Here is a 15,141-nt window from a genome sequence, read left to right as displayed (position 1 = left end):
GTCTTTATCACCAAAACCTGAAGTTACTTCTTCACTCATCGGGTCAGGAACACAGAATTGATTCATTGCTTGGAATGACAGTGTATGAGTTAAACAATGAAGACTCCATGCTTGGCAGGTGTAAGCAATGCCCAGGCATTACGCACGTCACACCTTTTCTTATGAACTCCGTAGCCCTTGACCCTGACTTAGTGAGCAACGTTACCGTCTCTCAATGTGTCAGTGGAGCACGGTGCAAACTCGAGACAATGGTTCTCACGCCAGAAGAATTGTCCGAGCGGTTGCAAGAGACGCTGAAAGAACTAAAGACGCATCACTTCGTGAGAAAGGTTCAGGCGCGTCATCTACGCGACCTGAAAATGCGCCTTTCGCCAACAGAAGCAATACTGCTGCTAAATTTTGCTGAAAACTACAGCTTTCTTATTCAGGACGCTCCACAATCATATCATTGGGAAAATACCAGAAGCTGTAGTTCATCCCCTTCGTCATCTATTTTCGTCCACCAGGTTGTTCTGGCGAGCTCCATGTCATATGATACGCCATGATATCTGACTGTTTAGACCATACCACTGCAACGGAGTCGACTTTCCAGAAAATGTTCCTGGATGACTTGAAAGCTCAACTGCCTCACGTAGAACACACTCATTACTTCTCGGACGGTGCGCGGTCTCAAAACAAAAACAAAAATAACTTTGTAAACTTCTGTCATCACATGCAGGATTACAACCTCAGTGCAACATGTAACTTTTTTGCCACATCGCACGGAAAAGTGCATGCGATGAAGTGGGTGGAAATGTGGAGAGACTGGCTGCAAAGTCAAGCCTACAAAGACCATTTAGCGGAAAACTCTTAACACCGCTAAATCCCTTTAACTGGGCACGCGATAACCTGACACAAATTCGAGCGATCTGGGTGCCGGAAAATGATGTTCAGGTGCGGCGAGAAATGTTATTATTCCGGTTCAGTGTCGGTCTACCTATCCGCGGGACTAGAGGACTCCATTATCTCGAGCCAACCTCAAAGACCAAAATAAACGTCGGATTTACATCTCTTTCAAAAACAGTAAACGTGACGACTGCGTCCTCAAATGTATTGCGTTTGAAAAAATATTAAGAGCAGGTATGCCGAAGACCATTATCAGCTTAAGTGGCCGCCTAGGGGCAGACGAGCTAGGTTAGCCCAAACTTGAAAAATTAATTTTTCGCGTTTAAGAAATAACCCTTTTTTTTAACATTGTCATTTATGTCGGGGTTCTAAATTGCGTATTGCCGTTGACAATGTATGTTTAGACCGACCACCTCACACTGTTATTATTAAGTGAATACTTCTCGTAATATGCTACTTTCAAGATTGGCAATTGTTTCCTCGAAATGCCGCAACAAATATTATAAAGCAAATAGTTTGTAATGAACTTCCAGCCAAATGTTATAAATACAAACAATATTTGTCTAGCACTTTTGCGTTTTTTGAGGAAAACAAAAGTGAATATCGGCAATGTAGGCGATTTTTAGTTCCACAGAATTGCTAGAAAAGGTTGAAATTACATGCAAGTAATTATTCGGGCATTTAGAGGGACCTAACTAGCTACTAAAAACAGTGTTATTTTAAAGCCTAGTTTCAAAACTGCCAGAAAAAATGCTGTCTATAGCCCTTAAAGTCAGTTGCTCGTGGTAATCAAGGTGTCGCCAAAAGATAAAAACAAAAAAACTGCAAAAATATATTGGGAAGGGCACTTTTACGTCGCCCTAAATGCCTACACTTTTTTTAATCAAATTCATGATGGTCAATTAAGGGGCTGGATCGTTTGACGTGGGAACACTCTATTACGGAAATAAATAAAAGTGTTGATAACGAGTGACAGTTCAAGGTATCGAATCTTTCATGCGAGTTATAATAGAGCAAATAAAAAACTCTACAAAGAAAATTTTGTAAAAGCGAGCTGTATGAACATCACAATATCACATGCCGCACTACAAAAGTGCAAGTACTTGCTAGATATATGATTTGACAGTGCTGCCCCATTTCTAATGTGTCGCAAATAACTTGGAGGCATGCAGTGTTCTTCATGGTTGTTTAAACTGCCAAATTTACAACCTGAAATTTTTTCAACGATGCTCCTCACTACAAACGTCTTTTAAGATCTGAGCCACCCACTCATGCATAACTTTGTGGCAAATATTCATTTTCATGTGTATTTTGGTTTACAAGGTATAGGTTTCTGGATTTATTTATTGCACTTATGCTGAAAATGGAAGCGGTTATCGCAGGTACGAGTGAAGAGATACACATTCCTAGAAATAAAAACATTTGAGAACTGGCCCAAGAAATTATATATGAGTGGTATCTTAGATTATCCTTTCTTTGCCTTGTCCGTAATTTTCTCTTTATCGCATGTGAAGAATTTAGTATTTTTTTCCATCTCATGTTTATGAACAGTTTTTATCGCCGTTGCGCTCGCAACCCCAAAGGGGTTGTGCTGACCCTCCATTCACGAGCCAAAAGCTCCTCACAGGCAATAGGGGGAGTTTCATCTGACAGCTGAACGGGCACCTTTGTTTAGTTGTGAATTAATATATATATACGGAAGAAAACGCACTTGAGTAGGTTGTTGGAGTTTTTGAAACATATTATTGGTAAAGTTGGTCGACGTTTCGGCCTGAGCCAGACCTTTATATATATATATATATATATATATATATATATATATATATATATATATATATATATATATATATATATATATATATATATATATATATATTGTCTAGACGTTTGTAGTGAGGAACATCGTTGAAAAAATTTCAGGTTGTAAATTTGGCAGTTTATATATATATATATATATATATATATATATATATATATATATATATATATATATATATATATATATATATATATATATATATATATATTGTCTTCCTGACGAAGGCCGGACTCCGGCCGAAACGTCGAAGATTAAATCGTCCGTTGTTGCTGTTTTTCACTAAGGGTTTTCTTCTTCTCAGTTATATATATATATATATATATATATATATATATATATATATATATATATATATATATATATATATATATATCATCTTTTGAGTAGAGTTAAGCTCTGCTGAGCACATTTTTATATAATTACATACCTCCTACTATTACCAAATAATCACATTTTGCTTCTGCTATTGGTACTCCACGAGGACCTTGGACAAGACTGTATTGGTATGCAAATATCATTCTCGTTTAAAACCGCTACGCTGTTGCAGAGACTCGTGGACGTCCAGCGTTCCACATCCAGCGTTCGATCTTCATTGGGATATTTAGATAACGTAATTATAATAATGAAGTGACATGCAAGCATATCATAACAATGTATATGGAGCAAGTCCTAACGTAAGCATGATGGATCAATGATGGATAGGATTTCGTTAGTATGGTGCATTCACGATGGGTCACGTTGAATGAAATGACGAACGCATGATAGATCCATGATGAACCATGGATTCATGATGGATAGGATGACATAACGGTGGATCCATAACGCTTCTTCAAACGACGTGTTACGACATTCTTGTAAGCAGCTTTCGCCATCATAATTACGTTATCCAAATTTTTCGATAGCAATGGGCCGTTCTCGCAAACCCGCTACTTATATTCTGGTGAAGTTCCACTATCCTATAGGTATCTTCCGGCAACACTTACGTGACGACTCATAAGTCCCGACATCAAGGGATACCCTTTAAAGATAGAGACTTAGAGACAGATAAGTTAGATAAGTAAAATTGAATCAATGAAGGAAGTAAGTATCTCGATCTATATGAGAGACATGTAATCCGTAAGGTTAAAAGGAACTCGGCCATCTTGAAGCACAGGACGCCAGGGAACTCTAATAGATACAATGTGGTGTTGGGAGTATTGCAAGGAGTAATGGTACCAAAATTGACCTTTGGTAATGCAGTTTTGTGCATGAGTTTTGAAGTTCAAGGGAGTCTTGGAATAGGAAAAAAGAGAATGGCAGGGTAGCTCTAGAGGCACATTAAAAAACTCCAGACGAAGGAGTGCAGGGTGATATGGGTTGGTTGTCGTTTGAGAGCAGAGAGGCAGTGACTGTAATACATTTTTATCGAAGTCTAAAAGACATAGAGGACACGCGGTTAACACATAAGGTCTAAAAATACCTGTATACGAGGAGTCTGAGCACAAAATGGACGAGATGGACACGAAAACTTAGGATGAAATTCCAGCTGAAATGCCATAGTGTGGACTAAACGCGTTCAGTGACAAAGGCAGTTAAGGAGAAAAAAAGATGGATGTGAGGCTAATATGCAAAGGAAGTCAGCTTTTGCAATTTATAGGTCACAAAAGCCATAAATAAGGAAGGAAGGCTTATTCGATAATTCAAAAGTGAGCTCTTTGCTGTTTGAGGCAACGTCGGGCGTCTTAAGAACAAAAACATATAGAAATAAATTTAAAGACAGATACAATGGGCGCAACATGTAAGATGGAGATGGAAAACATCGAGCTTGTGCCTTCAGTTTCGTTGGAGAAAAGGAAAGCGTGGATTATAAAATAGTAGAGGGAACAAAGAGAGGGTTGGAGTGATGGTAGAAATTATCTAGGAAAAATAAACGAAGTACAACTAACTAGCACGGCTGGGGGACAGGCGGGACAAAGGAAAGTTGGGAGTCCCTCCGTCATGTCCCCAACCCGAAGTCTCAACCCTGTCCCCCAGTGGGTTTGGTGTTAATGACGCCGATAAGCTTTGACCACAAGAAATTTTGGCAGCTCCCTCAACAGTAAAAAGGGCGGTCGTGGTGTTTTTAGTTTTTTTGCCCGATCCCCCAAAGGTCTGCCTTCGTGGCCTGGTGATTGTTACAGAAATGCATTGCCTTGGAAGGGAAAAGGGAAAATCAGATATTTGTTATTGGTTAGGCTAGGAAGTACAATCAGCGCCCGTTATAAAGGGTGCAGTCGTTAGTATTCATCCATCCACGTGTCGTCGAGCTCCCCGGCGAGGGTGCCGACCGCCATGGCGGTCGCATCGACGTTATCTTGCCCCCCGCCGAAAGCGCACGCTTTCGACGTTGTCGTGCCAGTAGGCACATCGGCGGACGACCTCATTGAAGGGGTATCCGCTATTGTGGGGCTGCCCACAATTTTCTCGGCGCAGCACCTAGGAGGTACAAGCTTTGAAGTTGTCATCAACACCCCTGCCACCGCCCTGAAGCTTCGCGAGGCCGGCAACGTCTCCATCGCCAAACAGTCAGTCCCCATCGTGCCGGCGGGTCCGCGGGTGACGAATGTGACCTGCCTCTTCCTGCCGATGTTTGTGCGCAACGACCAGCTCGTCCAAGCCCTGGCTTCGTACGGCAAAGTCATCGACGTCTCCTACGCGACCTACCACCAAGCGGCGACTGTGAAAACAGGAACCCGTTTCATCCGCAAGGGGATGAACGAGGCTAACCCTATGCCCAACTTCCTGTACGTCGCCGGTCATCGCGATACCTTTGACTACCGCGGCCTGAAGTGCGTATGCCGACGCTGCAGGTAGGAAAGCCCCGTCCGGGCACAGTGTACGACGGACTACTGCGACCGCTGCGGTGTCGTGGGGCAACCCACTGAGGGCTGCACTGCCAACTGTAGACGCTGCGGCGGAACCCACGCGACTGTGGACTGCACGGCCAAGAGGAGCTACTCCTCCAAGGTCGTCGTAAATTACGCCACCGATTTCCCGGCCCTGGACCCAGGAAAAACGCCCTCTGCCACCGCCCCAAGGCTTCAGCCGTACTACCCGTGTCTACTGTCGCCCCTCCGTCGCCACCTGACGCCGCAGCCGCGGCCGCGCCCCCGCCTCCTCCGTCGCGGCCCCCACCAGCTCCACCGGAGCCAAGCCCCGCCGGCTCGGGGGTGACTCCAGCCGGAGCGACGAACTTTGTCCGAGCCGCCGCGGTTGTTGTCGGTGGCACCGCCTATGCAGCGTAGAGCCCAGCGTCGGGTGATGGCGACGTCTCCAGCGACAGCGACCGCCTCGTCACCGACGAGAAACTCGCTCCAGGTAGCCCCGCAGCGACACCGACCGAAAGTATGGACACGACCACCACTGATACACCGGACTCCGACTCGAGCCGACCACCGCACGAGGACTCCAAGTGTCCCCTTACGAGCAGCGGTTCCCGCTCACCTAACAGTGGGGGCCCACGAGCCACGTGCCCCAAGAAACCGCGCAAGTCGCCCCCCCCCCCCCCCCCCCCCCCCCCCCCTGCGTCGGGACCCCTCTCCGGCACCCTCCGACAGCTCCACGCTCTAAGCAACACGACGGCGTCCATTTCCCCCCGCTCTTTATTTTATTCTGGCCACCATTCGCATATTACCACTGAATATGCGGGGCTTTCGAAACCCAGCGAAGCAAACTGAAGTGATCCACTTCGCGAGGACGCAGAACTGCGACCTTCTGTGCTTGCAAGACACCAACCTTACCCGCTTCCGTGACGCTGCGGATTTCGAAGCTCGGTTCTTTGTGGCAGCTTTCTTTTCTTACGCGGTGCGCTGCGCGACGGGCGTGGGCGTGGTTGTCTGGAATCACAGCATGCTGCGCAACGCCACTTATCTTTTTGATGCGGAGGGAAGGACTGTTCGTTTTGATTTTTTATTTGGCGAACGGAAATTTCGCCTCGTCACTGTCTTCGCGCCGACTGTATCGACCTTCCAGCACTACTACTTGCGCAGCCTAGACGTGCATCTACTAGACGAGGGCCCGTGCTTCTTGGTCGGCGACTTCAATTGCGTCCTGGACTCTTACACCGACGTTCTGGGTCCTGGTTAGGGTCGCTCAACCTGGTCTGCCCGTGAACTGGAAGTGCTTGTGAAGCACTTCTACCTCGTGGACGAATGGTCCTTACTGCATGGATCCACCCACCAGTCGACGTGGAATAGAGGGGCTTCGGGAAGTCGCATATACCGGTTGTACTTGCCTCGCACGCTATCCGCCGCGCTTCTGACCTGTACTGCGGTGGACTTCCCGTCGTCCCCAGAAGGCACGAAACACTTGAGGAAGGTACCCGTCCGGGAGCTTGGCATTGCGCATCAACGTTCGCTGACACCAGTGACGTGACTGCAACACATGTTTAATGCGTTAAAATCAGTTACTGTTTCAACTGTGGTTGCTTTTGTAGTTTTTACCAGGTGTTACTGCGGCTGCTGCTCACCAGATGACGTTACTCCCTTAGCCCTGCGCGGTAAATGCGGACAAGAATTAACGAACGAATGACTGAGGATTAACTATACTAGTGAACAGCTGACAACTGTGTATTTTTATTACTTATTAGTTATCGATGATGCCCTTCAAAAGTAAGTAATTCAAAGTACAGATACTTAGCAAACCAGAATAAATTTAGGCTAGAATATTTTAGGCAGGAAACTGATATAGCGAGATCATAAAGCTAAGGGGGCGAAGGTTTGCAAGGTGACTTTTTATCGGCATCTTAATAAGCTTGTGGCTGACACATTAGGGAGTTTTCGTAGATTGTTTTCGCCATCCCGCAACGCTCTCCGCAACCCGCTGCCATACCCGGAACTCCGCTGCCAAGACCATGAGGGCGCAGGCGCAGTACCGGCTTCTTCTTTGCGGAGGGCTTAGCGGAGGGGAAAACGCGGTCTACGAAAACGCCCTATTAGCTCAGTGCCCGGAGAAGGGAGGTGATGCGCCACGCGCCTGTGTATTTTCCGCCGGCTTTGAAGGTGCACCATCATGCGGAAATGGCCGATGAAGAAATGGAGGAATGTGTATCAACGCGCGGCGTTGCCGTGCCAAGCAACACGGTAGGACTAGTGCACTATATGCCAGAGGAAGAAAAGAGTACAGGAGCTCGGTCGTGTGCTTTAGGATCCGTCGACAAAAGTGGCAACATGGGCGTTCCTGGAGGGGTGGCGCACAGTATCCGTTCTGCTGGAATGCCTGTTTCCGAAGCGCCGTTCGCAGAGTACAGTACGGTTGACCCGTTTGGCGGAAAGGCTACGCAATTGGGTATTTGACTCGTCGGGCAGTTGACACTTGGAATTGACTGGCCTATTTTTCACTGTGCTTTCTTACATACTACACCGAGCTCAATTTCATTTCTTTCAGTCAGCATTGACAACGACAAGTTCTAAGACAATGGAACAGTCGTCGTCGTCCATTCAAATTGGACAAAAGGTGGAAAGTGTGCCTGGCCACCAAACAAAAAACGCAAGACGAAGTCAAGAGCTCATAAGAAATGAATTTGGCCCTTTCCCTCACTGAAATCGGTATCGTCGCATTCCACTTGAATGGTTTGGTAAGTTGTGTTATTGCAAGATGCGTTTTTTCTACCCTGAGCTTCGGCAATGATTTTTTTTTTCTTTCTGCAGGCTTTTCTCAAGTAAGCTTTCCCTCGCAGATTATATGAGGAACTTGTTACGACAGAGTGGCTGCGACGGGCAAGACATGTCGCCAGAGTTTGTACGTCATCAAGTCCACTTAGTGCCATTGCTGCGCTCCCAGCCATTCAAGCCTTGGGTCTCGTCAAGCTCTTGGGCGATGTGAACGTACCAGCGCCACAATGGCTCTTCAGGGTCTTGGAACGCTAAAAGAAGAATACAAGAATTGGCTACGTCCCAATGTGGTGCCATTTTCCTTCAGCGTTCCGCGCGGCAAACACATCCCTCTGCGAGAGGTAGCACGAACAGAGCTCAGCATACATTTGACTCCTTTACAAGTAGGCAAAATGTCTTAATTATCAAAGAAAAGACCAGTGCAGAAACCACACAAGCAGGCAAGAGATATGATATAATAATTTGTGGGTCAGCTCTGTATTCGTCATCACACACTTGCAGTTTTTGTTGTAATAAGTACCAACCATACCATGTTAATGACTTGCTACAGTTGTTAGCTGAACTGGACTGAGCATGAATAATTTTAATCAAAAACGTGTAAGTGGAAGTCAAGAAGATTATGTGTCTCTCAACAAGGTTTAACTACATAAATATTTTTTTGAAAACTTCAAGAAATACGTGTGCAGTAATTTTACCACTTTTACAACTGGCAAGAATACGAATCAAGATATCAAAAGTTTGTACAAACTTGGTCCAAAAAGTTCACAAAATAAGAACAAAACAGATTAGGTAAAGTGAAATGTGTCCAACTTACAACAAATTAATGGGACAAGTTTTCATTTACAGTTGAGTTAACACAGAAAGAAGCGATCTATAAATGTTAGAACGCCAGAATAAAATTTTCATCAGTTATCGGCCGGGTCTCTTATGAGTCCGTCTCGGGCTCTGCTGTTGCAGCAAAATCGTTACGGGGACGTTCGTAGTCGTTTCGGTAGTGTCCGATGGCGCTGTGGTCCCTGGTCTGTTGGGTGGGCTGTTGAGTTAGGTTCGGTCCAAAGCACGACGGGGCGTTCAGCGGCAGACTCAGCAGTATCTTGAGTGGATGTCTTGTCTTCAGCTGTAGGATCGGACAGTATTGGATTAAAACACGGTGGGCTGTATTTTTCTATCTGGCTTATATGAGCGACTGGAACGCCTGGTGTGGACGTTGTGGAGTTTGTTACGCGTCTGTTGTCGTACGTGACTGGGGTTTTTTGGCGTGTAACTTGGTATAGACCCATGAACTTCGGGGCTAGCTTTTCGGACCCTTGTAAAATAGGTTGTTGTTGTCTTATCCATACAAAATCTCCAAGGTTGAAGGATGCATTTCTGTGTGATCTGTCATATATTGTTTTTCCGAGCTTCCTGAGCTTGTTCAGAATTACACACCGTTTCACTTCGCATGTTCGGAAGTGTAAGAAGCCTATCGCTGAGAGGCTTGGCGGGGCGGACTTTCTGTCGTGGAAGTTTTGGTATCAACCCAAACAAAAGCTCAAAAGGAGAAAATCCGGTGTTTCGGTGGCGCGTGGTGTTTACTGTGAAAGCAGCTTCTTATATTTTTTGTCACTCAAAGTGATTGGTCACCATTACACAGTTTCCTAAGTACTGTCACAAGAGTTCCATTTGCCCGTTCAACAAGTCCGTTGCTCACTGCACGATAGGCTATTGAAAAACGCGATTTTACATTATGCATATGCATAAAGTTCTTGAATTGGTGCGACTCAAATGGCTTAGCATGATCGGAGAGGCAGTCGTCAGGAGCTCCAAATCTGTAGAAGAGTGTGTGCAGATGTCTCAGTGCATCTTTTGTTGATGTCGTAGGCACAGCGGCTGGCACAATGTATCTAGTCGTGAAATCGATGACGTTGAGGATGTACTTTTCTTTAGTTCCGGACATTGTAATGTAGTCAATTGCTATGGTGCTGAAGGGAACGTCTGCCGTGGACATAAAGCACAAAGGGCCAACTGATCGTGTAGTGGGCCGGTTATGCACTTGCCAAACTTGGTAGGCCTGGACGTATTCTGTTGTTGTAGCAGCCATCTTTGGCCGCCAATAGCGTTCTCTCACCTTCGTGAGGGTGCGTGAAGCGTCCATGTGTACATTGGCATCATGGGCAAGTTCGAGGACCTGCTGTCGCATCTTGGTTGGGATCACTATTGTGAGCGATTCTGGGCTCACAACATGTACAAGATGTCGTCGATCACAAGGAAGTCCCGTGACATGCCCTGACACGAGTTTTGCGCGGATGGCCTTGCATTGCTCATCTTCAGTTTGCATAGTAACAAGGCTATCGATCTGAGACACGGGGGCACACGAGTATCTTGAAAGCATATCAGCCACATAGTTCTGACGACCTGGTCGGTGTTCAACTGAGAAATCAAATTCTGCTAGGTCAAGCAGCATTCCTGTAAAGCGTCGAGAAGGCTTGAAGCTAGTAGTCAGGCAGGCGACCGACCAGTTATCAGTGAGGAGATGGAATCTCCGTCCCAGTAGGTAATGACAAAATTTTACTGTCACTGCCCAATATACAGCCAGGGTTTCCGAGACGTTGCTGTGGAGCTTGCTTTTTGGTTCAGTGAGGGCACGGCTTGCATACTCAATGACGATTTCTTTGCCATTCTGCCTCTGAGAGAGGACAGCACCAAGGGCTGTGGCTGAGGCATCTGTAGCAACAGTTGTTGGCGCAGCTGCATCAAAGTGTCCAAGGTCGGCGCCGATGTGAGGGCTGCACGAAGGGTCTCAAATGCTTGTTGACACTCCGGTGTCCAGTTGAACTCAGGGCTTCGAATCACAACTTGCAGGGGGGCAGCGATTTTCTAAAAGTTGCTTATGAATCTCCTGTAAAAGTTGGCTGTCGGAACCCAGGAGAGCAGTTGCTTTGAGGTCAATGGTGTAGGAATGCGCAGCATGGCTTTAACTTTGGAGGGGTCTGGCTCTTTTCCTTTTTCGGAAATCAGGAAGCCAAGAAACTTCACAGAGGGCACGGCAAACTTGCATTTCGGTAACGAAATCTTCAAGCCGGCTTGTTGGAGAAGACTCATAGTCTCATCCAAAAAGGTCAAAGAGTTCCAAGAATTCAACGGGAAACACAATGATGTCGTCCAGGTACGTCCTGACTCCTGAATTGGTCTGTCTAGGTTTCAAACTTGTAAAAACTTTGTTCATTGCCTGTTCCCTGACACGAATTTGCCAGTAGGCAGAGCACAAGTCCAGGACCGCGAAAAAAGAGAATCCCGCAAGATCGTCTAGGATGTCATCGGCCCGGGGAAGCGGTTGCAGGACGTTGATCGTCATCTTGTTTAACGGAATGTAGTTGACAGACAGTCTCTTCTTATTTTTCTGTGTGACAACAATGGCTGAAAATCCCCATGGTCCTGAGGATGGCTTGACGATACCCTTGTCGAGAAGCGCGACGACTTGGGTCTCGAGGAATTGTCTATCAATCGCCGTGTAGCGATATGGCTGTCGTCCATATGGTTTTGCGTCAGGTACAAAATCAATTTGATGTTCAATACCTTCATAGAGGCCAAGGTCGAGAGGGTCACGCGGGAAGAGGTCAGTGTAGAGAAGCACGATTCGTTTCACATCGTGTTGTTGTTTAGTCGTGAACTGGGAGCCGATGCAAACGCCATCAAGAGCAGTTTCACTTGATACGGATGCACATGATTGTGGGCCATATGTGAGACTTTGATTTGGTGATGCGGTTGCCGCTAGTTGTTGCGGAGCAGAGGTTGAGGGCTCTTGACAACAGGCTGCGTTGTTCAGCTCACTCCATAGTGGTGCATCCTCGTCGGGCTCATGCAGAGGCTCGCCCGTAGAATGCGGAGGATCAAACTGTGAGATACCCGACCATGTGAGGATCACGGCGTTGGACATCCTTGGTAAAAGTTCTTCTCTACATTGTACAACCGTGTTTTTGTTGGGTTGGCAAATGTTAGGCAACTCTGGAGGCCTAATGTGAGCTCGGTTTGTGCGATGCGAAACCAGTCTTCTCCCAATATGAGAGGTAAGGCGTTTCTTTGGAGGACTGCTGCTTCGACTGTGGCTGACATTGGTCCAATTGCAATCAGGAGTGGGACCACACCTTTTGGAGTGACGGAAGCGCCGCCAACGACGAGCAATGGTGGTTTCGTCCATGGCAGTAAAGCGAGTTCGTTGGCAAGGCTTGCAGTGATTACTGTTATGCTGGAACCACTGTCAGGAAAGGCGCTGACTGTGCCAACTCCAGTTATGTGAGCTGAAACGAGTGGGCACTTGAGCTTAGAACCATGCAAGACGTCTAGCTGGCTAACTAGAGCTGTAGGTTCATGTGGTGTTTTCGGCTTGGAGTGATTTGGAGGCTGTTTCCGCTTGTTGCACTTGCTTGCGAGATGGCCAGGCTTTTTGCAATTGTAGCAGATGGCTTCTTTGATGTCTTGTCCCGGTCGGTATGCTGGGAACTATATTTTGTGGAAAGTCTATTGTACCTGGCTTCCTGTTCGTCGGGAGGCATATCTGCGATGCGCGTGCGGCCAGTTTGTGATATACCGGGCGTACAATTGAAGTGTGTGGTTGAGCCGCTCGCTGAGAAACGTCCATGCCGGGCTGGCTTTGGGAATGTGGGCGTGCGGGCCAGACGGGAATGGTCTATCGTTCGGTCCACTTTGGACTCGATGTTGACGAAGTCGTCCACTGTTCGGGGTCGGTAGACAGCAATGGATGTGGCGATCTGATCATCACGAAGGCCTTGAACAAGGTATTCAATACGTTCCTTGTCGGTGATGGAGACTGGACATCGCGACATGATCTTGAGCTTGGCGAAGGCATATTGCTGTAGGCTATCGCCAGTTCTGGGTGAGGGCTGTTGCCTTCTGTTGCCACTGAACGAGCGAAAGTTGCTCGCCGAATTGTTCTTTCAGTCCAGCTTTCCAAATGGTCCAGGTGGAAAGTTGTCGCCCTGTTGACGCAAGCCAGTCAGCTGCGACACCACGTAGCTTCCCTTGAGCGATGGCTAAAAGAGTGGGGTCTTCCCCTCTTGCAAGGCGCTGAGTGCGTTCAAGCTCTTCAGTCCAGTGTTTGAACGTAGGAGTGCCGCCTCCGTTGAAAATGGGCAGCGAAGCTGATACATCTGGCAGAGTTGTCACGTGCACTTGGTTCGCTTGATTGGCTAGCGTCGTCATCATTTACGGCCATATTTTGGTGAAGGAATGCGGCCATGCGCTGCATGTTCTCAGCTTCGTCTGTGGTAAACGCTGGCATAGTCGGGAATAGCGTTGCAAGAGCTAGAGCAATTGGCGGGTTTTGGGTGGCATCAGTCAAAGGTTTGTCAATAAGCTCTTCCTTGTTTCCGATTGTGCTAATGTTTCGGCGTTGAAGTTTTTTTTTAGGAACTGAACGCTCGGGGTCGCGAGATCCTCGGCTGTAGCGTTATCCCAATTGATAAGCGACATCGTTGTTCTGGGCGGGCGATGGCCAAAGTGGAGGCTGGTAGGCTTAAAAATGGCTAGGCGTTCGGCTGCGCTGATGAAAGCGGGCAGGCAGGCTTACGTGGCGAATAGGTGGCGAAGGCAGGTTGAGGACGCCGACTGCGCCATATGTGAGACTTCGGGAATAAGAAAAATGTTTAATGAACGAAAATAAAGGAAATAATAGAGGGATGGCTGAGTGAAGGCTGATGGCTTGTCATGACTGGCTGGCGTTCTTCTACTTCTTTGTCTTTTTGTGTCTCTGAGGCCATATGAGGCACGTTTGGCGCTGTGGGCAGGCACGCTGCTCACACGGTAGACGAAAATGACTTTGACAGGATTGTGTTTACACGGCGTACTGGGAGGACCTAGAGAACTCCGAAAATACGGGATCATACTCTTCGCAGGTGCTGCTTCTGGCAAGTAAGTAATTCGAGGCTGCATGTTTGTTCATACAACTTCATGTACGATGAAGAGTCTGGTGAGCACATGCATCTGGTGCGCAACGTCGCAGGAACATTGCTGTACGGAGCTTTGTGGATATCAGTTGGTAGCTATTATGGGCTTTTCTCCCAACTGGAAATAATATCCGATCTAGGGCGTCCGTCGCCTACATCGCTGAATGCTTGAAAAACAACTGCCATAACGTTTCGCTTATACTCCACTGCAGCCAAAGCTACAAGTGCGAGCTAGCCCGCGCTCCGGGCTATAAGACGTGCAGTTTTCACATCTCATAGCCGATACAATTCTGTGTCACGGCACGCTCTAAACAACTTCTCTTTTAGATCCACGCAAAAGACAATGACAAGAAAGGGACACGGCGCAGTCTTCGTCTTTTACGTGAATTTGCTGTCATGGATCACAAACTAGCCCAATTATCAACCCTAATCGACTTCATTTTATGGGCTCAATATTTCGCGAATTCGGCAAGGTGTGGTTTTCGGGAATATTTCGCGAGTAAGAAATTTTGCGAATTGGGGTGGTATGCAATTTCTTACCCCCCCCCCCCCCCCCCCCCAAACGGGCGAGAAAGGGAAGGACTTCACCGATGTAAACGGTGCCGGCAACAAGGAGGTTAGAAGTACTAGGAGAGGGCACGTTGCACTATTGGTGAAGCCTAGTCATAAAAAAATGTAAACGATGTTGTGGCCAACGTGACCGTAGATCTCTCTGGCAATTGGTGCGCGTGACATGTCACGTGTGAGATGGATGGTTGATTGTAGAAGGATTCCTTGCAGGCTTGCGCGCGCTCCGTCCGGTAGGTTTTATCAGATCGAAGGCTAGACTGTGGTGTGTTCTAGTACACAATAGCTAGACGAAGGC

The sequence above is a fragment of the Ixodes scapularis genome, unplaced genomic scaffold (genome assembly GCF_016920785.2).
Source record: "Ixodes scapularis isolate PalLabHiFi unplaced genomic scaffold, ASM1692078v2 PGA_scaffold2__306_contigs__length_199485367, whole genome shotgun sequence".
In the NCBI taxonomy this organism is placed as follows: Eukaryota; Metazoa; Arthropoda; class Arachnida; order Ixodida; family Ixodidae; genus Ixodes; species Ixodes scapularis.
Note: the sequence above shows the minus strand (reverse complement) of the source record.